Source organism: Clarias gariepinus, chromosome 4, assembly GCF_024256425.1.
Source record: "Clarias gariepinus isolate MV-2021 ecotype Netherlands chromosome 4, CGAR_prim_01v2, whole genome shotgun sequence".
NCBI lineage: Eukaryota > Metazoa > Chordata > Actinopteri > Siluriformes > Clariidae > Clarias > Clarias gariepinus.
The window spans coordinates 20,646,024-20,670,354 of record NC_071103.1 but is presented as its reverse complement, the minus strand read 5'-3'; positions in this window follow the sequence as shown (position 1 = coordinate 20,670,354).

Here is a 24,331-nt window from a genome sequence, read left to right as displayed (position 1 = left end):
GCCTCCGATGTTCGCCCATCAGGAACCGGAGGTTGACGTACCCTCGGCCCAACAGTTGGTCCGTAGGTGTCGACGGCTATGGGAGCAAGCCAACCGGAACATCCAGCGCACCAACGCCAGTTACATCACCCAACACCGCCGTCGACACCCTCCGGGACAGTTGTTTAAAGTAGGTGACAAGGTCTGGCTTTCAACCAAGAATCTCCATCTTCACACAGAATCCCGGAAACTTTCACCACGATTCATCGGACCATACCGCATCAATCTGCAGATCAACCCTGTCACCTACCGGCTCCAGCTGCCTACGGCGCTCCGGATCCACCCGGTCTTCCATATCTCGCAACTAAAACCCTTCACCACTTCACCTATGGTTCCACCCACCCCCCCTGCTCCTCCTCCCCGAATCATTGACGGCGGTCCCGCCTACACCGTGCGACGGATCCTTGATTCGCGAGGAGCGTTCTTGGGTTCCAGCACGGTTCATCCTCGACCCCGAGCTCATCCGGGACTACCATCACAGGGTATCCTCCACCTCAGGACCGTCTGGAGCCGGTCCTGGACAGGGGGGTACTGTCATGCACACTCGGAACGCGACCAGCACTAGGACCCGGAAGTTAAGCGGTCGCGAACCAGGAAGTATAAAAGAGGTAAACAAACCATAGCACCTCGCTCAGTCATTGAGTCGCCGATGCCACGTCGGAATTCTTCAAACCGTGAGTACTCACCTTCTTGGTTTAAAATCCTGATCGAGTGTGTATTTATAGGATGCGGGTTAGATTGTGTCTTTCCCTTACTCCCCATTCGTGAGAGTCCTTAGATCAAATAGCGTGATTATCCTGCCTACTCGTGTTCTTCCGCGTTTGGGTTTACCATTCACGCAACAAAGGGCTAACCGCTAAAGCTACGTCTTCTGGTCACTCCAGGTTAGTTCTTGACATCTGGATCATCCGGCAAACATCATCTGGCAAACTTCAGACAGCTTGGACATGGACTGACTTAAGCAGGGGAACCTTCCGTGCGATCCAAGATTTTAAACAATGACGTCTTAGTGTATTACTGATGGTAGCCTTGGAAACGCTGGTCCCAGCTCTCTTCACGGCATTGACCAGCTTTTTCCGTGTAGTTCTGGGCTGATTATTCATTATACTTAGCATCATTGATACCCCATGTTGCTACTTGGCTGATTGTGGGGTGCACAGGTGTCTTTATGACAGCTAACGACCTGAAACAGGTGCTACTAATTTAGAATCATGAGCAAAGTGTAGCTGGACTATGTAAAAGCAAAATAACAGGTCTTTGAGTGTCAGAAATCTGGCTGATAAGCAAGTGATCAAATACTTATTTGACACAGTTATTCACAAATATTTAAAAAAATGTGATTTCCGGATTTTTCATTTTAAATTCTGTCTCTCACAGTGGAAATGCACCTATGCTGAAAATTGTAGACCCCTCCATGATTTCTAAATAAGAGAACTTGCAAAATCACAGGGTGATCAAATACTTACAGTATTAACCTCACTGTAAAAAAGGATGTTTTTAAGTTAATATGAAGTCCAGTTTGTTTGTGGAAATTCCCATCCTGAACTCTTGAGCGACTGCAGTCACAAGTCCTCAGAGAACAGCTGTCTGCATCAGCCGAGGCCAGGATCATCTTTATGGTAAAGTGGAACCATCCCCAGTCACCACACACATCCCAAGCAGACCACACAGGGCCTCAATGTGACAAGTTCATCAACCAGAAGTGGGGCAGCAGAATGAGTCTGACAGGTCCAGAGGGCAGAGAGGGTCTGGATCACTTGCAGCCCAGGAGAGGCATATGTTGTTCAAAAGAGAGAGAAAGAGAGAGAGAGAGAGAGAGAGGAGAAGAAAAGAGAAGAAAGAGAAGAGAAAAGAAGAGAAGAGAAGACATAACAGTTGGGTAAGGTCACATAATGTATATGGTGAATATATATTTAGTGCAGAGTGCACAGCAGCCAGCACTATGCCAACATAACTTAAAGGGGAGAGTCAGAAGGAAACACGGACATAAGGGCTCCCTGTGATATAAAGCATCCAGTCACTTCACCGTCAACAAACATGAGTGATCAGGGAGAGTGGGTAAGACAGCATCTAAACAGACCAGTTCACCATAATACTCTCTGTCCATAAGTCCTCCAGATCTGCTCCTTTACCTAAGGCAAATCTATACACAAAAATGTTTGGCTAAATAAGTATGTTTTCAGCGTAGACAAAAACACTGAGGCCAGTGCACAACATCCTGCATGATCAGCATCACCCTGCACATCACCTGTTCCAGTTATTGCCTTCAGGTAGGGTCCAGGTCCATATGTGCCAGACCGCTGAACTTTTCCCACAGCCTTTTTCCGATGGCTGTCAGGTTGCTGAACAAGCAGTTATCCCCCCTCTGCCCATGACCACACCTATTCTTATATATCACACATCACTATTACAATAACTGTAAACTGGAATTTGCATTGATGCAGCACACACAATAGACACACTTTTTTGGTACGCGCCCCTCTCTCCCCTTATATCCTATTTCACATAGCTGATTTATGTTACTGCACTGCTGCACTATGGTTGCACATTATTACATGCCGGAAAGATAATGCTTTAATGATATCTTGTTGTTATTTATACTCTGTTATTTATAACAATGACTAAGTTAATTAATTGATTGATTGACTGATTAGGCAACTAGGCTTTTTCATGATGTTAAGTGAAGCGCATTACCTAGCTATATTAATTAATTTGGGTTGATAAGAACCCAGATGGGTCGCAGGGTTGTATTACTAATATTATTTTTTAGTTTGAAATTATAGTTATATTATAGTTTGAAACTAAACAATACCATAATTCGAATCCTGAGCCCTAATCAATGAGCCAACCATAGGGAAAAATTATAGTATATTTTTCAAACTTTCCAACATCATTTTCTATTATAGCAGCTTTACCACACCTAACCTTCATTAAAAGAAAGCAGGAAGTAAAAAAAGAATGTATGTAAGATTGTTGTGTAAAGGTGCATGCTGATTATTTAGTTCTATTAATGTAACAAGATTTGTCTAATTTATCAGTTGTCCTAGAATGTAAGAAGGCTCAGTGGGCCTTCAAGGTTTATCAAGGTGGAAAGATACAGTGGAGAGAGGTACATACTGTAGCTAGTGTTTTTATTACGGCATCACCTTATTAACCAGGGCACCTCCCCAGCACATACACACAAAGCAAGAGAGGGAATGCTAAAAATAATCTACCAATAAGGCATTTAAGGGCTGTATGCAAAGCCTTAAGCTGTGCAGCAATTCAGTTGGAGAAAAATAGCTCGCAAAAATGATTCTTATTGCCTCGAGTCACAGGTTAAGTTTTCTACAAATGCACAGTTACTTAATGTTAAATGTGAGTTTCTGTAAGAATTTCATGAGTTAAAGGTTTCACCTTTGGGCCACTCAAGCACTGTAATGAGAAAGTCATTACATTCATGACACAACTTTAGGAATATTTACCCAAAGGCAATGCTACTCCTACAAACTCTACAGAATAACAAAAGCATAGTAGTGTGTTACATTTGGGCACTCACACAAAGTGCTAGAGAGCAAACAACTTTTGATAACTACTGACAGCCTAGTCAAATAATTGGCAGCAGCTGAACCAGTACTTGAAGATGTCAATCAAGTAATAAGATTTTCTTGGAACTGAAGAAATAACTGTAAAATTTTAGCTCATACCGAAACATTGCAGTATGTTTTAACTGATAAATTATGGCCACTTTTTACATCATAAGCCTTTACCAGCTGTAGCAGATATTCTTCTTATCTTCCTAGAATTCTCCCAATCACCCACCCCCCCCCCCCCAAAAAAAATATATTGTAATGACCTACCAATCTATATTATCCAGAGAATTGTATTTCACAGCAATTGTATTTCAATAATTTAAGAGAAAGTAAGTGAGAGAGAGAGAGAGAGAGAGAGAGAGAGAGAGAGAGAGAGATTCTTGGATAAACTGCTGTGAGCCCTATAACATGGTATGTGTGGCCAGGGCTGAAGACAGCCTACAGTATGTTCTACCATTCAACAGCACAGGCTGTGTTAACCACTGTTGAGGTGATAAGCAGAAACATTACTGGAAAATGCTGCTGCAGGTGCGTTGAGAGAGTATGACAGCACTGACTGATGACTAAGTCTGCCATCCACCCTTGACTTGCGGCTAGCAAACAATGCCTGTAGGGGCTGCAGTAGGTTCATTATCACGCAGATCCCCCACTCCCAGTTCCTAAAAAAAAAAAAAACATACACACCATGCTGAGGACAACGCAGCAGTCTTACCCCTTCCCGAAGGCACCTCATTAACACAGTGTAGGCGGCAGCAGGAACGACCCACAATTCTCCTGGGTGCTCTTTCTTTTCCTCCTGCAGGGAAGAGAGAGAGTGAGTGAGAGAGAGAGAGAGAGAGAGAGAGAGAGTGGGGGGTGGAGAACAGCGGCTTATTTCATTGGGGGAACAATTAAATGTGGTGTAAAGCAGCAACCATCATAATTAGGCAAAATAAACCAACTTCACAGACATCTCTATTGCTTTACACTGCCAGCTATGGTGGAAGTAAGAGAAGCAGCATACATGCAAATGCTAAAAAAAATGGAGTCTGTCAATTAACAGGGAAAACATGCATAAACCACTCCAGACCTAGCAGCATCCAAAACACACTCAACTTTGGCTGCAAAAACACTGACAGACTATAAACATAACCAGCACGCAAAGGCAGCATTATCATCTCATCCAAGCCCTATTGTTTTTTTTTCAGCAAACTGCACATATTATGAAAGTGCCAAATAAACCATTTATTTTCACAACTATTTCAGTGATCATTAAAGGCCTTTAAGACTTGTACAGAAAAGGCAAAAATACACATATCGTAAATAATATTAGCAGAAAGGAAAATAATGGTAATTACTGATTATTACATATTATGTACCAGCATCACACAAGCAAAAACAAAAAGGGTTTGCTAGGGTACTCCTGGGTTATTTCCAGTTTTGTTCTCACGTAAATGAGGGTTTTTTTCCCCTGTTTATTCCCATCCCTATTTTCATGTTTTTAAATAAATGCTTCTTCAGTTATGTGGGTCAGCAACAGCTTAAAGTGATGTAATTTAAAACTGTCCGAAGCACTTTGACAACTTTGGCCCAAACGTGCACTTGTGAAATCCCTTTTTACTCTTACTCAAAACCCTATATCTTCCCAACACCACAGGAAAGATTAGGAATTCTGTTCTTGGTCACTTGCAAGTGCCTTTTTAAAGTAAATTTTATTATTTTATAATAAAATCAAAACAAAATCTAAACAAAACTAACAAAATCACAGGAACACTAAATGCATTATAGCAAGCTAGATGACTGTTTAATCCAGTCTAATCCTGTCCTCCCTTCCAAACACAGTATAATCTCCCTTATAAACTTTAATATTCATCATTGTATATTATCTCTCTCTCTCTCTCTCTCTCTTTCTCTCTGTACTTCCTCTGTTTAGGTAGGTGATATGTGGCAAATAATGACATGAATGACAAGATCTAAGGCTTAACAGAGCTGGTTACAGAGTAACAGTGTATTGTATACAAATTGAACTCTTTGCATTTCACAGATTTTTCATAAGGGTAGCTGAAACTACAAATTCCACAAGGATTGATTACTCACATTACATCATAAACATTCTGTAACTGTCACGGTCCGGGTTGGGGCGGTGGATCCAAGTGCAAAGAAAAAACGCTGGGCAAAGAGAAGTGATTTTGCTGGGTTGTGTAGCGGAGGCACGACATGAGTTTCGCGGAATGTGGAAGAGAAGGGTTAGCGTGAGTTGAAAGAATGGCAGATCCATGGAGTACTTGTAGACAGGCAAGTTTGAAAACCAGACATTCAATAAAGTCCAGAATCCAAAATCATGGTCGAGAAATGAGAGCAAAAATTTAGAGTGAGAAGCGTGAACGAGGTCCGTGAAACAAAGTGAGGGTCAAGATCCAAAAACTGAGGCAGGTAAGATTGCAAAACACAAAATAATGGAGTCTGCGCTCCTAGTCACAAGACTTGTGAAGTTTGTGGGATGTGAAAGCAGAGGGCATTAAACCAACCTGCATATCTGGGACACATGGAAGGTGGGGTTGACTACATGCATGGACAGAGGAAGAGCGAACCTGATGGAACATGGATTGATAATGCATGAAATTGATAATGCATGAGAGTGAATAGGCCAATGAATCTTGAGGACAGCTTTCTGGATATGGTTTTGAGTAGCAGGTCATGTGTAGTGTGGTAAAAAAAATTATGGATAACCTAATATGGCAAAGAAATGCTTGTGTGTAAATGTTAAATTGTCCAAGTTTATGGTGCCACTTAGCAGTTATAGTGATGACAGAAGGGCTGACAGAAAGATAACTGCTAGAGCAACATGTTCCCCTCTTGGAGAGGACGTTAACAAGGTGGGTGATCCATAATTTTAACAACCCACCTTTAGAGAGAGGAACAGGAAACATTTGTTCAGCAACATGTACATTTTGTGTGAACGCAGTAATCCTTAGTGTATTTAAGCAGAAAAGGATAAGTACCTCTGTCACAACAGATGCACTGTGTGTGTGTGTGTGTGTGTGTGTGTGTGTGTGTGTGTGTGTGTGTGTGTGTGTGTGTGTGAATGAAATGTTCTTCCCAGTCTCTAATAAAATCTTTTGCTCTTATTATGACTTAGACTGAGTCTCTGATTTCTTTAAATAATTTCTACCACAGTAGACAGCATGACCATTTGGCCAATATGTTACTTGAGGGCAGTGAAGCGGTGAGGGGTTGGCCTTGTGCTGACTGAGCAATCCAGCTGAGCATGAGCCCATCGCCATGTGCTGTTACAGCAGCGGATAAAGCCTTGGGCCTGAGTGAGGAACAATGGTGGATGTTACCCTAGCAGTGGAGGACATGTATCTGTGAAGTGATTGGTCCTGTTCTCGGCTGATGCAGATAGCTGTTCTCTAAGGACTTGTGACTTCAGTAGCTCAATAGTTCATGACTGGAGTTTCCTACAGTCTACCTGAGCCTCCAATAACAAACTGGACAACACATTTTCTCTAATACTGAACTTCCAGTCTCACACAGTATGATGCAGATCAATCCCTGCTATCCGTTTCAGCCAAATGAGGATGGGTTTCCTGTTAAGTCTGGTTCCTCTCAATGTTTTTTCCTATTACCATCTCAGGGAGTTTATCCTTGCCACTGTCACCGTCTTCCTTGGTTTGCTCATCAGGGACAATCTTATCATTTTGATTCATACATGTTCACATCTCATACAAACTTAAATCATTCTTTTGATTGTGTAAAGCTGCTTTGCGTCAATGTCAATTGTTAAAAGCCCTATACAAATAAAATTGAATTGAATTGAATTGAATGCATCTCAGTAATTTTTCAAGCTCTTGGAATGAAGATCAATCCAGGGGAAACATTACTAGGATGCGGCTTCAAGGGACTGCAGAGGAAGGGGTGTTCAGCTCCCTCCAGCCAGTTCACGATCTCCAATATCATAGTTACACTTGGGGGATGTGTGCCGATAAAAAATTAATGAGCATGGGTAAAGTTTGTTGTCTTTGGAGGATCTCTGAGAAAGCATAACCCTGACGTCTGTTTCAGGTGTGTCCACCTCAATGACAAACTGAAGAGAGAAGTCGGGAACACAAGAACAGGTGCCATGGTAAATCGGTGTTTGAGATCATTAAATAATCTCTCAGCTTGAGAGTTCCACCAAAAATAAGTCCTTTTGGAGGTAAGAGACATGAAAGGAGTTGCCACCATGCTGTAGTTTCTGATGAGATGCCTGTAACAACTGACAAAGCCCAGGAAGCATTGAAGCTTAGATCTGGATGATGGCAGTGGCCAGTCAATGACCATCTTTATTTAGCCTTTTCACACATTTATACTTTGACATAGAGCTTGTTTTCCATCAGACACAGCAGGACTTGGCATACATGAACTTTGTCTTCCTTTAGCAAATGAGAGATCAGATGTCAGAAAGACTGCCAGGGTTTTGGTTAAACTCTCTGTCGCTCAAAGAGAGTTTCAAAAGGAAACATGGTGAAGGTTGAAGCAGAAGGTTGAACAGGAAGCAGAGGCTTGGGTACCTGATGGTTTTCATCATCGTGGACCCGCTTGCGAATGAGTTCTTGGAGGGTGGATAGAAGCTCTCGTCTTTGGTTGGATCAGTGGGTCCATGAAGGAAAGCGTCAAAGAGCGCCTGATCATCCCAGCCACAAGAGGGAGCCAGGGTCCTGAAGTCAATGGCATAGTCATATACAGAGCAGGATCCTTGATGTAACTTAAATAATCACCCTGATGCCTGATGTCCCGAGAATGAGTTGTCGAACACAACTCCTCATTTCACTAGTGAATAATTCTTAGGTGGCGCAGCAGTGGACCTGGATGTCCCAAAAGGATGTTCCCCATTCACTTGCTCTCCCTAAATGGAGGGTTATGATGTGTGCTAAATTTGGACCATTCTGTGGAAAAGGACAAAGCTTGTACTGTACCAGAGCACTGCAAAAAAACAAATAATTACTTTTTTTTTTGTTTGTTTTATGAGCACAATATATTTTCTCTTAATAATCAAATAAGTCTTCTTCATACAGAGAGAAAGACAAAGAAAAAGTAAAAATACTAAGTAAAATAAAAGCACTTAAATACCTCAGCCTCTGGAATATCTAATCTGAGAATGTCAATAAGTGCTGTGTGCCATCTGTATTTTTTAACCCTGACAAACAAGACAGCCAAGGAAAGGAAAAATAAAGTACATACAACCCCAATCAATAATTCCATCTCTTTTCTTTTACAAAATGGACAAGCTCTGACCATAGATCTTTAATATGTGCTAGTTAGGACTGCAAGGCTACACTATAACTAGCCACACCATCACCGGCAAGTGAAATATATACCAGTAACAGGATCGTGGACACTCGTGGGCAGACTGTCTGGTCAAATCCCACAGAAAAGCCAATGTACCAAAAATTCCTGAAAGAAATGTATAAGGAATGTAGAACACCCAGTGCATTACAGCCGGGCTCATCTTATCAAGCAAAGAGTTTGAGGTTGATCCAGCCTCCAAATTCCCTAGATCTCTCATTCATAGAATGTGCTGGACAAACAAGTCCGATCCATGAAGGCCTCACCCTGTCACTAATTTACGAGCGCCAGACACTACAGCACTCCCAAAGGTCTTGTAGAGTCATGCCTCAAAAGGCTTGATCCACACAGGTGGCACAAGAGGAACCTACACAATACAAGGCATAATGTGTTTAAGTTTTAATGTTATGGATGTTGCTTTCGTGAATAGTCAGTTATTTTTCCAGACGTTCAAATGTATACTCTATACAGTTTACTTATATTAAGGTACTTTTTTATAAAATTTTATGAAACTTTTTATATGAATGACAACTAAAAATAAATTCCAACTAAAAAGATACAGTGGGGGAAAAAAGGATTTAGTCAGCCACCAGTTGTGCAAGTTCTCCCACTTAAAAAGATGGAGAGGCCTGTAATTTTCCTCACAGAGACAAAATAAAATAAAAAAATCCAGAAAATCACATTGTGGGATTTTTGATGAATTATTTGATATTATTGCACGAGGGAAATTCCTCTGTAAAATAAGTATTTGGACACCTACAAACAAGCAAGAGTTCTGGCTCTCACTGACCTGTAACTTCTTCTTTAAGTGGCTCCGCTATCCTCCACTCGTTACCTGTATTAATGACGTCTGTTTGAACTCGTTATCAGTATAAAAGACACCTGTCCACAACCTCAAACAGTCACACTCCAAACTTCACTATGGCCAAGACCAAAGAGCTGTCAAAGGACACCAGAAACAAAATTGTAGACCTGCATCAGGCTGGGAAGACTGAATCTGCAATAGGTAAGCAGGGTAATGTAAAGAAATTAACTGTGGGAGCAATTCTTAAAAAAATGGAAGACAATGCTAACGAAAATGGAATGCCAGATCTTACCTAGACCTAGTGAATGACCTGCAAAGAGCAGAAACCAAAGTAACAGAGGCCACCATCAGTAACACACTGCGCCACCATGGACTCAAATCCTGCAGTGCCAGATTTGTCCCCCTGATTAAGCCAGTACATGTCCAGGCCCATCTAACGTTTTCTAGAGAGCATTTGGCTAATCCAGAAGAGAATTGGGAGAATGTCATATGGTTAGACACTCTCCCAATCCTCTGCTGAAATGAATCATCCAAATTCTCTCTAGCAAACTTTAGACGGACCTGGAACTTTTTGGTAAAAACCCAACTTGTCTCCAACTTGTTTGAAAGTTGAGAAAGAATGCTGAGTTGCATCCAAAGAACACGATACCTACTGTGAAGCATGGGGGTGGAAACATCATGCTCTGGGGCTGTTTTTCTGCAAAGGGACAAGAACGACTGATCCGTGTAAAGGAAAGAATGAATGGAGCCATGTATTGTGAGATTTTGAGTGAAAACCTCCTTCCATCAACAAGGGCACTGAAGATGAAACATGGCTGGGTCTTTCAGCATGACAATGATCCCAAACACACTGCCCAGGCAACGAAGGAGTGGCATCGTAAGAAGCATTTCAAGGTCCTGGAGTGGCCTAGCCACTCTCCAGATCTCAACCCTATAGAAATTCTTTGGAAGGAGTTAAAAGTCCATGTTGCCCAGTGACAGCCCCAAAACATCACTGGTCTAGAGGAGATCTGCATGGAGGAATGGGCAAAAATCCCAGTAACAGTGTGTGAAAACCTGGTGAAATATTTGACCTCTGTCATTGCCAACAAAGGGTATATAACAAAGTATTGAGATAAAATTTTGTTATTAACCAAATACTTATTTATTAACACGATAATTTGTAAATAAATTCTTTAAAAATTCTACAATGTGATTTTCTTGATTTTTTTTTTCTTATTTTGTCTCTTATAGTTGAGGTATGAAAATTACAGGCCTCTTTCATCTTTTCAAGCGGGAGAACTTGCACAATTGGTGGCTGATTAAATACTTTTTTGCCACACTGTATTAGTAAAAAGGGAACCAATGCAATATTTTGCATATGTACTATAGTTGTATATTTTCTGAAATCATCAGAAAATGTATCCGATACAATTCTGTAACAAATCTAGGCTGAAATATGTGGTGCAACATAACGTTAGAGTGTGCAACATAAAGTAGGTCACACAGTAGTAACAGTAGCCATCTACAAGTTACCACAGCAACTAGCTAGTAGTTTAGCATTTAACAGGATATAATTATATTTCACACATTTAATTGTGACTTTTTTTTAAAGAAGCAGTTATTTTAATTTTGAATACGTTTTCTTAAAATCTAGAGTGTGCATTTTTTTATAACTTTTGTGAGTGAGATCTCAAAACCTGCGTGACTCATTTACTTATGAGTCATTTTTTATTTATTATTTACTGTATTGCTCATTCATAGTTGTACATTAGGAACTAAAAAGTTTTTTATTATATTGCCTAGGTTGCGCTTAAAAAGGATAGGTCACTTTATATTCCTCAATCCCGACCCCTATATACTTGTATATATATTTATTAAGACAAAGTAGTGCAAGATTCTGGATTTTGAGGGCTAGCAACCAATTTAAAGATGTGCTTTTAGAAATTGCCTAGCAATTATCTTTTTACACTGACCTGGATATGTACCTGGATATCTATTTATCATCTAAAAAAAATTACTTCTGTTTCTTCTCCTTTTTTTGTTTTTTCACATGTACCTTTTTTAAAAAAATTCTCCCATGTCCCTTTAGTGCCTCAGTGTGTTTCTTTATCTGTATTTGAAAAGAATGATTGTTATAACAACATTTTTCATTGGAGCTCTCCTAGTGGTGGCAGAAGGCCTTGTTTCAGATTGCTCTTCCTGAAGTTTTCAAATGTAAGCTCTGTGAACATGGCCCTTGCCTGTGGAGTAAAAACATAGAGTTAGTATATTAACTAACTTAGATAGTCAAAATTAAATTTCTTTAAATTAATAGATTGTGATATGGGAATACATATTGCCATTTCAAAACCTATTCCTGCAAAAAACTAATGCTAACCCCACTTTGCATGATAATTACCCCCATCCCCACCCTTAAACTTTTTTTTTCTCAGCCCTCCCAGCAGGTTAACATGTTAATAGAGAATCAATAATACCATGCCTGTAATAGCACTGCACGGAGCAGATGTTGGCAAGTGGGTTTGATGAGCCATAAACAGCACGTGTTGATGACTGCACAGTACACACAGTTGAATGATCACAGTAGGTACATGCTGAAGAATTCTAGGCTGTCAAGCAACTTTTTAAGTGTCTTTTTTTTTTTAAGAGTTCCATCATGAATGAAAAACAGTGGCAAAGGAAAAACTCCCTGAGGTGCCAATAGGAGGAAACCTTGAGAGGCACCAGACTAAACAGGGAGCCCATCCTCATTTGGGTGATATCAGATAGCAGGAATTGTTATGCAGACATGCTGCGTGTTAGGCAGCTGAAGTTCATAACAAGTCTTTAAGTTAATCTGGAGTCTAGTTTGTTATTGGAGGCCTTGGAAATTCCAGTTCTCAACTCTTGAGCGACTGCAATAACATGTCCTTGGAGAACAGCTGTCTGCATCACCCGAGGCCAGGATCATCTTTATGGTAAAGTGGAACCATCCCCAATCACCACACTTATCACAAGCAGACCCCACAGGGCCTTTATGCGACAAGATCGCCAACCAGAAGCGGGACAACAGGAATGAATCCTGCAGGTCCAGAGGGCAGAGGCGGCCTAGGTCACTAGCAGCTCAGAAGTGGCATATGTAGCTCAACAGAGAGCGGGAGACAGAGGGACAGAGAGAGGAGAGAAGAGAAGGGATAACAGTTGGTCACAGGTACTGTATGGTCAACGTCACGTAATATACTGTATAAAGTGACTGTAAATTTAGTGCACAGTGCAAGCAGAGACTACTCTAACTATGACGGCATATCTAAAAAGGAGAGCCAGAAGGAAACAGAGACATGAGTGCTCCCTGGGATGTAAAGCAACCTGTCACTTCACCATAAACAAACCTGAGTGATCAATGAGAGTTGGAAAGACAGCATCTTACTAGATCCTCATAATAATCCTATGCATCCTTTGATCAAAGTAGATGTGGCAGATCGTAAGACACTAGCAGTTCACTTAGGTACTGTGTCATAAGATGCTTTATAGGTCAAAAGTGGTATTTTTAAATCGATGTGAAATTTTACTGGGAGCCAATGTCTATAAGATAGGGGTAATGTGCTCATATCTACTGTTGTACTTGATGGAACAGAAAGGCCATCCAGAGTATATTGTAGCGTTTTTACGCCGGGAAGAATGCTGGAGAGACGAGTGAGCTTATTTGCTACCCAATGCAATGGCTGGGAGTACTTTATTTAGCACACAGCAGGTATGGCATGAGCAGCACCTTCACTCAGGAGCCTACATCCAATTCAGCACTAGCTTGAACTGGAGCACATTTCACACGTCACACACCCCCCACACAAACAGGGCCGAAGCCACCAACCCAAACACCTTTCCCCAACATGGTGAACACACACCGACATCCCCGCAAGGCATGCTGGTCGTCAGCCGCCGCCCCGCCCACGCCACACTGCCCCCACCCGAGCTGTGACCGTCCCTGGTCACCATGACGAACTCCGTTTCGGAGGCGTGGAGGCGGTCGGCGCTGGGAACGCCGGCGTCCTTTGGCAGGTGAGGGGTGAACGCGAATGTAGTCCTGAGGCGGTCCGGCCTCCAGAGTTCGATGGTTCCCCGGCGTGCGGCTGTGGAGGCGCAAGACGGTCCCGGTGGGGCAAAACTCGTGCCCGCCCTGCCAACCGCACCCGGTAGATGACATCGGAGAGCCGAGCTGGCTGTGAGTGTCCACGCCCATTCGCCCCATAGGTGCCCCCACCCAAAAGTCTTGCTGCGGTGCCCGCGAGCGCTGGGTGGGGCCCTTCTGCCTGGCGATGAGCGGTTCACAGTTCCACAACCCGTGGGAAACAGTGGAGCCGGTGTCCACGAGCGCCCGCAGTAAGACGCCGTCCGGCACATAGTCGATGTAAAGCCCCGCGGGGCTCCCCAACCGTCCACCCGGCGCTAGTTTAGCGGCTGCTGGTGTACGCTGTCCCTCAGGCCTGAGGACGTTGAAGCAGTAGTCCGGCTGTCCCTCCGGCCTGAGAACGTTGCAGTGGTAGTCCGGCGGTCCCTGGCCTCGGCGTCGTCGCGGATTCTCGGAAGCGGTGTCGAGGCCTAGCCGAGACGGGTAGCCCTGTCCCCGGCTAGGTTCACCTACCAAGCGCCACTGAGCTGCGGGCGGTCGCTCGGCTCTTTTGCCGTGATGTGCCGCCATTATGGGCTCAGCGCGCTAGACCTCGCACAGCGCCTCCTTACGGTCACCCGCGCCGTCGCCTCGCCGCGAAACGTCGGAGAGCTGCTCGTTGCCTAGCCGCGACGGGTAGCCCTGTCCCCGGCTAGGTTCACGAACCGAGCGCCACTGAGGTGCGGGCGGTCGCTCGGCTCTTCCGCCGCGATGTGCCGCCGATATGGGCTCAGCGCGCTCGGCCTCGCGCAGCGGTAGATGCCTTGCGCAGTGCCAGCCTCCGCCCCGAGATCCAGCGCCGGGATTTTCTGCTTCCCGCTCCGCGTTGGTTGACGTGGTGTGCTCGCGCTAGCTCCGCCAGAAAAGCGCTTCTTCTGCGCGAGTAGTCGCTCCGCTACTCGGCGGCCCGCTTGGATTTTTAGAAGGTCCTCCTTTGTGCGCTCGAACCCGTTATTCTCCATCCCACTTCTGACACCAATGTAGCGTTTTTACGCCGGGAAGAATGCTGGAGAGACGAGTGAGCTTATTTGCTACCCAATGCAACGGCTGGGAGTACTTTATTAAGCACACAGCATGTAAGGCATGAGCAGCACCTTCACTCAGGAGCCTACATCCAATTCAGCACTAGCTTGAACTGGAGCACATTTCACACGTCACACACCCCTCACAGAAACAGGGCCGAAGCCACCAACCCAAACACCTTTCCCCAACATGGTAAACACACCAACATCCCCGCAAGGCATGCTGGTCGTCAGCCGCCGCCCCGCCCACGCCGCAATATATATATATATACAGAGAGAGAGAAAGAGAGAGTTATAAAGTTATCTGAGTATCTAATATCTAACTTATTATGGAAAAATCCATCCTTGACTCTTTTTTTTTTTTTTTAACCTAAAACAGTAACGTAGTAATCGTATTAATAAAATGTTCCCTAATGTTAAGAAATGTAATGGGTCGTTTGAAAAATACTATTGTGGGAACAATTTCCTAACAAAAAAAATATATAAACACCAAAAATTCCTACATGATGGTGTTGACACACATATGTCGATGTTAACATACTGTATATACAGTACATAAGCAGAAATTCTGTTGGTTTGTTTGGGCTGCAGGCCGTGTGTGGCCAGTGGGCAGGGGTGTTTGTACAGGTAGTCACATGTAATTATCAGATTTATATCATGGTGTGGGCGCGTCTCTGGCATACCACACCTACTGTAATGGTAGGCAGCACTATCATCAACGTTTGTGTCATTCTGTGATCATGTCAAAGGTGTTCCTCACTAAATGTAACAGTAAGCAGTGTCGTCTGTAGATAAAATGGGCACATCAGACAGAGCTCATAGCTACTGTACTAAAACCCCAGATCAGACTGCAGAGTGTCTATAGCGATGGCGCATAAGTAAGGGCTACTAAGATATTGGAGCAGAGTGAGGAGCAGCAGTGACCTGACTACACTCTATTCTCAAGGAATTTGAGCACACAAGCATCAGGATCTGCACGAGGGTAGAGCCACGGGTAAACCTCTGTACACAGGCGAAACTGTGGGTAATCTCTAGTAAGTTATTAGGGAAAAGATCTTCGAAAAATATATAAGGTTTTACAGATAGAAAACTATTACATTTTATAAAAAAACATTTATACAATCACCTTTGCAATCATCTTCCATATATTCAAAATATTTTTAATGTAACCATGTTTTAGCATCAAACTCTTTTCAAATCTATTTTTCATATTTTGAAAACCACTGAATTTAGGTGGTATGGTGGCTTAGTGGTTAGCATTGTCGCCTTGCACCTCCAGGGTTCGTGTTTGACTCCCATCTTGGGTATGTTTGCAGGGAGTCTGTATGTTCTCTCCATGCTAGGTCAGTTTACTCCAGGTAACCCGATTTTCTCCGACAGTCCTAAAACATGAAACTTAGGCTAACTGCTGTTCCCAAATTTCCCATAGTGTATGAGCACTTGAGTGTTTGTATGTGTGTGCCCTGCGATACATAAGCACCAGAGTGTACCCCACCTCATGCACTAAGTCTCCTGGGATAAGCTCCAGGCCCCCTGTGGCCCTGTGGACAGGATGAAGTGGTATAGACGATACGTGAATGAGGGTAAGAGAATTGTGAAAGACTTTTATGCAGAATCAAAATAGAACCATTGAAATTCATAAATAATTTTTGAAAAAAAATATATAAGTGCTTGCTTCAACATTACAACCCAACGTACTCCTGTAACTGTTAAATTGAACTGTGAACGCATGAATGAAAAAGTATCTTATCTAAAAAAAACAAGTCCCAATGAACTCAAAAATCATTTTTAACATTAAACAAGGCTACCCGAAAAGAACTTTGATAGTGGTTGAAATGTTCAATACATTTGCCTTCTTTTACCATGTTATTCCATCTTTCTGACTCATTTCTTAAAATTACATCCACCTGTTCAGGGTCTTTATAAATCTTCATTATTTTCTTTCTCTGGTGCTCCCTATTCCTTCTCTTTTGCTCTTCCACTGACAACTGCTGTCTTGCCATACTTGCCTAAAATTAATTTGATTATTTCTATATTTTTGGTTTTCCTCAAATGTCTTTAATAAACACTTCATTAAAAACCATCTGACTTTACTGTAATTGTTTTGGAATCATATCATACAAATGATAAATGTCTGAACAGTAATGTAAAATGAAGCTCATTTAATACACTGAAACAAATACAGTATTATTTGACTATGATAAAGTGTCAGTTACCTATAAATATCAGTAGTAAACATTAGAAGGTGCACTACTGTGAAAAAATATTTTAAAATTTTAATAATGTAAAAAAAACAGAAAATTAATATTAACTGTTGAAGAAAATGTAACAAGTATTTTAAGTATTGAAATAAAACAATTTGGACGTAATTGCCAACACTGCCACACAGTAAGTCCCCACCTTCAGATACATTTCCAAACAGAGTTAATGTCTGACGGTGTTGAAAAAATTCCACATTATGCTAGCTTATTTTCTAATTGCTAATGTAGGTGGTAGCCAGTTTTTCCCCGCACCATTTGCTATATGGATATTTAATGAGCTTGAAATTCTTTCATTTACCCAAAATTTTATAAAATTTAAAATTTACGATATATACATATATATATATATATATATATATATATATATATATATATACAGTATATATATACACACACAGTGCCTTGCAAAAGAATTTGTCCCCCCCCCATGCCTACAACTTTAAAAGATGTGATTTTTTTTTTTTTTTTTTTATTGTAAAGCAAACAACAAATAGGACAAAATAACAGAAAACTTCAGCGTGCATAACTATACTACACCTAAAGTCAGTACTTTGTATAGCCGCCTTTTGCGGCAATTACAGCTGCAAGTCACTTTGGATAAGTCTCTATGAGCTTGTCACATCTTGCCAATGGGATTTTTGCGGATGGTTTCAGCTTGTATTCCTGTATTTATTTCCCCCGACTCAAGTGAGTTTCTCAGTCCCTGCTACTAAAAAACATTCCAACAGCATGGTGCTGCTACCACCATGTTTTACTGTGGGAATGGCGTTCTTGGGGTGATGGGATGTGTTTTAGTCTCATCTGATCAGAGCACCTTCCTCCATACATTCGGCAGGCACGTTTTTGAGTCAACTCAGAACATGCCTTATTATTTTTAACACTAAGTAATGGCTTTTTCTGGCCACTTTTCCAAAAAGCCCAGTTCGATAGAGTGACCTGTTTGGAGAGCTCCTTGGTCTTCGTGGTGTGATGCCTCTTGCTTAGTGGTGTTGCAGCCTCTGTGGCCTTTCAGAAAAGGTGTGTTTATACTGACAGATCATGTGACAATTAGATTGCACACAGGTGGACTTCATTTTACTAATTATGTGACTTCTGAAGGTAATTGGTTGCACTAGAACTTTTGAGGGGCCTCGTAGCACACGAGGTGAATACATATGCACATGCCAATTTTCAAGTTTAAGTTTTTTTAAAATAATTTTTTATATATGTTTTTCTCATTTCACTGCATCAACTTAGACTATCTTATGCAGATCCATCACATATAATTCAGATAAAACATTTAATTTGCTGAATGCATACATATACTGTATGTCAGGACCAGGACCAGAATTACTGTAGGTTAGCATGAGTGTTGGGATCCAGTATGTCAAAATTACACTGACATTTGTCTAGCACTGACTGCCACTTTAGTGCATCATTTAATCTTCACCCACAGTTCCTCAAGGATTATTTTGTGCTTGTTCTACTTGGGTTTTGTTCCATCCTGAATACCTCAGCATATATTTCCTAACTCAACCAAGTTTGCATTTACTTGGCACACAGCACAGACTCACAACTCATAGTTGAAATGTCAGAACTGTGCATATCAGTGACTCTGAGTCACATTTACTCACAAATGTGTCTTACAATATGTATGTTCATGTGCATGATCAGCCATAACATTATTACCACTGACAGGTGTAGTGAATACCAGTGATTGTTACTTGGCACCTGGAAGTGAGTGGGAGCATAAAGATTTAAGAAACTCTGTCAAGGGCCAAATTGTTACGTTCAGACTGGATAAGAGAAACACCAAAACTGGCTAGACCATGAAGTCCTACAGAAAAGTTACTGTAGCTCAAATTGCTGAAAAAGTCAATGCTGATTCTGACAGAACACAGACTGCATCACATTTGTTACGTATAAGAGTATGTAGCTGTAGACCGTTTAGGGTTCCCATGCTTACTTGTGTACACTGCCAAAAGAACCCACAATGGCCATGTGAGCTTTAGAACTGGACCACAGAGCAGTGTAAGAAGATGGATTCTGATGAATCTAGTTTTCTTTGCCATCATGGGGAGATCTGGGTGCTTGTACATTGCTTACCTGGGTAAGGGATGGCAAATGGATGCATGATGTGAAGAGGTAATGTGATGCTTTCAACGATTTCCTGCTAGGAAATCTTGGATCCTGTCAATCATGTGGATGTTACTTTAGCATGTATCTAAACATTTTGCCTTATCAAGTACATGCCTTTATAGAAACAGTTTTCCCTGATAGCTTCTTATAGCTACATAATGCACCTGCCACCCTAATATTTTAAGAATTATTTGAAAACAACAACAGATTTGGGCTGTTGACCCAGTGTCCAAAAATTGCAGACTTTATTTAAATCAAGCATCTGTGGGATGTTCTAGACAAACTAGTTCAAGCCATCCAATTTAGTCCCCACCTTGTGACAGGATTTTAAGGATCTGCTACTCACAGCTTGGTGCCAGGTACCACAGCATAAAATCAGAGGTCCAGTGGAGTCTAGGCTTCAATGGGTCAGAGCTGTTCTGGCAGCAAAAGGAGGATCTACTCAATATTACCCAGGTGGTCATAACATTTTATGATTGATTGGTGTAAATCAGCCTTTATTCTGAATCCAGATCAACACTAAACATTATCTCTGCTCTCTTTATAACTGTAAAAAAAAGTAATAATAAAAATAAAGGTGATCTTTTACAAAACCCTTTAAAACATATTTTTCTCTTGTGTGTACATGCACAGTATTTTAGAGGACATATCTGAACTGCAATCAGAAAAACATTTGCATGTTTGTGTGGGTGGTGACTTATAAAGCTATGCAGATTTAAGATGTCAAGATTTCAAGTGTTGTTCTTAAACAGAACTGAAGCTGGCATGTTAAATAAGTATAGCCAGTTACATCTACTTTTATATCACTTATATATAAATCTGAGTCAGTGCAAGATACAAACAAATATAGAAAAAATATTTTTAAAGATCACTGTGATGGGGATGAGTATAATATAGTTGATCAGAGTTTTTCTGCTTTCTCTAGGTACACTGATACATCCCTCTACTCAATCACATTGTAACATTGATGGTTGCTGCTTACTCAATAACAAACACCCTAAGAATTAAATATTTACTTTGTCAGGCAGCGGTGACGGTAAAAAGACAAAGTTTTCACACATCAAAAAATGATACATTTTTCAGGTGAATCCCAAACCTCATTCTAAATAGGCGTGCAACATCGCAAATCAGTTTTAAAGCAAATCACCCTTTAAAACATCAGGCCTACATGCCACTTAATTAATCTTTTTGCATTGTTATTTATACAATCATCCATCTACTTTGTACTTGCACTACACTGAACCAATTGTCAAAGTTTCTGAGACCACTAGTGAATATGCTTCAATATAGTAAATAAAAAGTAGAAAATGTTTGGTATTCTTAGTTAATGCCTGTGCACATGATCTACAGGTTTGTGTAAAATCTAATTATGCATTTTAGATCAAATCTGTTGTGCCAAGACAGGCTTAAGGAAGGCATAAGTAAAATCTTACAGTAACTTTTTGTACGAAATTGGCATTTAAACAGTACATAAAATAGTGCAGAATGTATGAAACATTTCCTTTCGTTGTTGTAAGAAAATAGAAAAATTCATAATAAAAAATTTAAAGGGCAGATTTTAGCGCCCTCCTCCCTATACAGTATGTGTAAATTGTCTCCTTATATTGTTGTTGTGTACGTTGTCTCCGTATGACAGCATGTCATGCACTTGATATTAGCTGTACAGCATCATAAAAATATCAATGTTTACTGTTCCTGAAGTAAACAGAGATGGAAAGGGCAATAAAATGCTGTCCGTCTAGTATGAGAGGTAAAAAGAACTTAGCTAGTAGAATTACTAAAGGGTGTATTCACCAGAAAATATGTTTAATATATCACTATATACAACTTAAATGTTCATGGAAAAGATTTCAAAGACAATAATCCATACACCACTGACAAAAAGTGAAACTAATAGGCAATAAAACCTTCTGTAATTTCCTCTCAACTCAAGGCAGCCAGTGTGATGTCTATTTTTAGATGCTTTTATCATTGCCATGACAACAACCTAAAGCAAAGTTTCTTTTAGCTGTTGCTTTCTGACCAAGGGGCCACTAACACAAATCTATAACGACAGACAGACAGCATGTTAGAATCTACTCACAAGAAAGAGGAGAACCGCACTCTACACTCTAATTATTTTACACATTAAAACTCAGGCTATAAAACTGTTCTAAAAAATACCTTATGAACATGGAAAATCTACCGATACCGATTTTTCACTGCGAATAAAGAGAAATCCAGCGATAAAAATGGCCATGACAGAAGCAGTCCACTCTGACGGTGGACCCCTGTAGAGATGCTGCACACTTCTCTAGCTTCTCAGCACCAGCTCCTTGTCTCTAAAATGGCGGGTGGTCAGAGTCGGCAGTTGTGAGAGCAAAGAGAGATTTCAAATGTGAGAGCGTGTGTCTGTTGCTCACTCCCAAATCCTAAGCCTTGCTAGGATGCTTCAGCCGGCCATTTTGTAGCATACTCCCCTTACAGGAACTGTTCCCATATGAAAGACTAGCGTGTCGGTACAAGAACTCATGGTAAACCGATGTGAACTTAGGATTAACAGTAAAGACATCCCATTCAACATCAATTGGCACACCAGTTTTGTGATGATAAACCACAATGCAGGTAAGCAAACTCTTTAATGGTTTGTTAAAATTTTATGTAAAAAGCATGTTTTGGGCAGAAGTTATATCTGTACACTCTGGCATAGTCTGTGCCATCATATATTCACCTTCTGTATCAATTCATCATATTTGTATGTGCTGTATGATAACAGTTATGAAAAATAACTTGATTTTTTTGTTAATATTCTTTAGAGTAGAGTTTTGTTTTATTTTAAGAACCATGCATCAGAGATGCTACAGTGACACCTGCTGGCATTTATCTGTTCAGTACAGGGATCCAACACATTTGACCAAGAATCAGACTGGATAAAGAATGAAGATGAACAGTGATACAGTAATAATCTTGTTCTAAAGCTATAACATACAAATGTCATTAACCTAAGTACTGGTCTTTCTTTCAACTCTTAGAAAAACAAATCTCCAGAGTGCAATTTTAAAACAATATGCATACAAGTAACAAATAACAAGTAACCTTTATCAATTATAATTTATTATTAGGTTATAGAGGTACCTAGGTAAGCTAGAATTCCAACACTGTTCCCTTATTCAGAGATTCATTGATTATTTTATTTTGCCCAACCTAATACACAGTACTAGTATACTATCACTCACTCACACACACACACACACACACACACACACATACACACACACCATATTATAGAATTATAATTTGCTAATTAATTAACTGTCATGAATTTGTAGAAACAAATACTACTGATGCAACAGTTGTCTTGCTTTAATAAAATACATGTGGGCTAGAGCATATTGTGAATAAAATATATATATATATATATATATATATATATATATATATATATATATATATATATATATATATATATATAATTTTTTTTTTTTTTTTTTTTTTTTTTTTGTTTAAAAAATAAAATCCCCATATCATCCTGCTCCTAGTAAGCTAAAATTACCAACAAAACAATTATTGGCAACAGAGAAAGGCTTGGGATGCACTTTAAAGCTGTAAAAGGGCTGTGAGAAGTTAATGGAATTTTGTATTTAAATCAGTTAATAAAAATAAAACTGAACAGAATAGTATTAAAAGAACAAGGTGAAATCCTTCTACTGTATATAGTAGCCAAAACGGAAATATGTAAACAATTTACGAAATGACAAGAATGTCCTTTCTAAGGTCCGTACTGTGATAGGCCAACAAACCAATGATACACACACACACACACACACACACACAGCACAAATCCTGCTTTCTAGAAATGTATCAACAGTAACTGCTACTCGCATGGTATCATACTCACATATCCCAGTTAAGGGAATGCCGTAGCTACTACAGTAGATCAACACCAGAAACTGAGGGAGAGGATGGAGGGAAGGAAAGAGAGAGAGAGACAGAAAGAAATGTTAGATTTAAGTGTAATTCATTGTAATCAATTTGGAAAGCCAATATGCTGTTTCAGTGTGTATTAAGTGTGTTTTATGCATTTATAGCCTTCAATGGGGGTAAAACAGACAGCAAATGGTTAAATATGGCCTCCTTCTGTTGGAGGTGGCCACCTGGTGGCCAGAGACAGAACGACTTTGTTAATTCAACACTGTTTTACCAAATTGAATTATAATTTTTCTTCTAACACACCTGATTATATTGTGTAACATGATGAAAAAAAAACTACAACAAAACATTAAGAAAAATGCATGGAGAAGTCACTCCAAATGAAGCTTTCATCAATGAGTATTAAGAACAAATGATACTTTATGAAATAAAATGTATTGTCCTGTATTTGTGTTAATACAGAACATTTTTACATTATAAAATTACAGTATATAATGCTAAGGAAAGCAGTTAGTTTAGCAGTAGCTCACTAGTAATTATTAAATTAGATGACACTTTTACGTACCTAATCCTAATCCAGTGTAGAATTATCCTTCAATTATTTATTTGTTTGTTTATTTGTTTATATATTCATCCATCATAATATGTTCACGTATTGACTAAGCTGTTGTGTTCCTCTGTTTGTTTAAGAAAACATAATAAATACATTGTTTTAAAAAAGTAACTAATTCTAATCATATACTACTAAATAAGTGAAGTCCTATACAATGATGTTAAAAAAGTATAACTGGGATGGAAGATTATTTTCAGTTAAATGAAATCAGTCAACAGATATACTTTTGTTTTACTTCCCAAAGGACTAGACCCATGAAAACATACCACATATTCATTCATAAGGTTTTCATGTTTCAAATACAGTGCTTTAAAAAAGTTTTTGTAGCCTTTCTGGGTTTTTTTTTTCCTATTATTGTTTTTGCAAATCACACTTAAATGATTCAAGTCAAACACATTTTAATATTACACAAAGATAACTCAAGTAAATTCAAAATGAAAAAAGTAATTGCCCCTAAACTTAATAACTGGTTGTGTCACCCTTGTTGCAACAACTGTAATCAAGTGTTTATCAAGTGCGATAACTGGCAATAAGTCTTTTACATCGCTGTGGAATTTTGTCC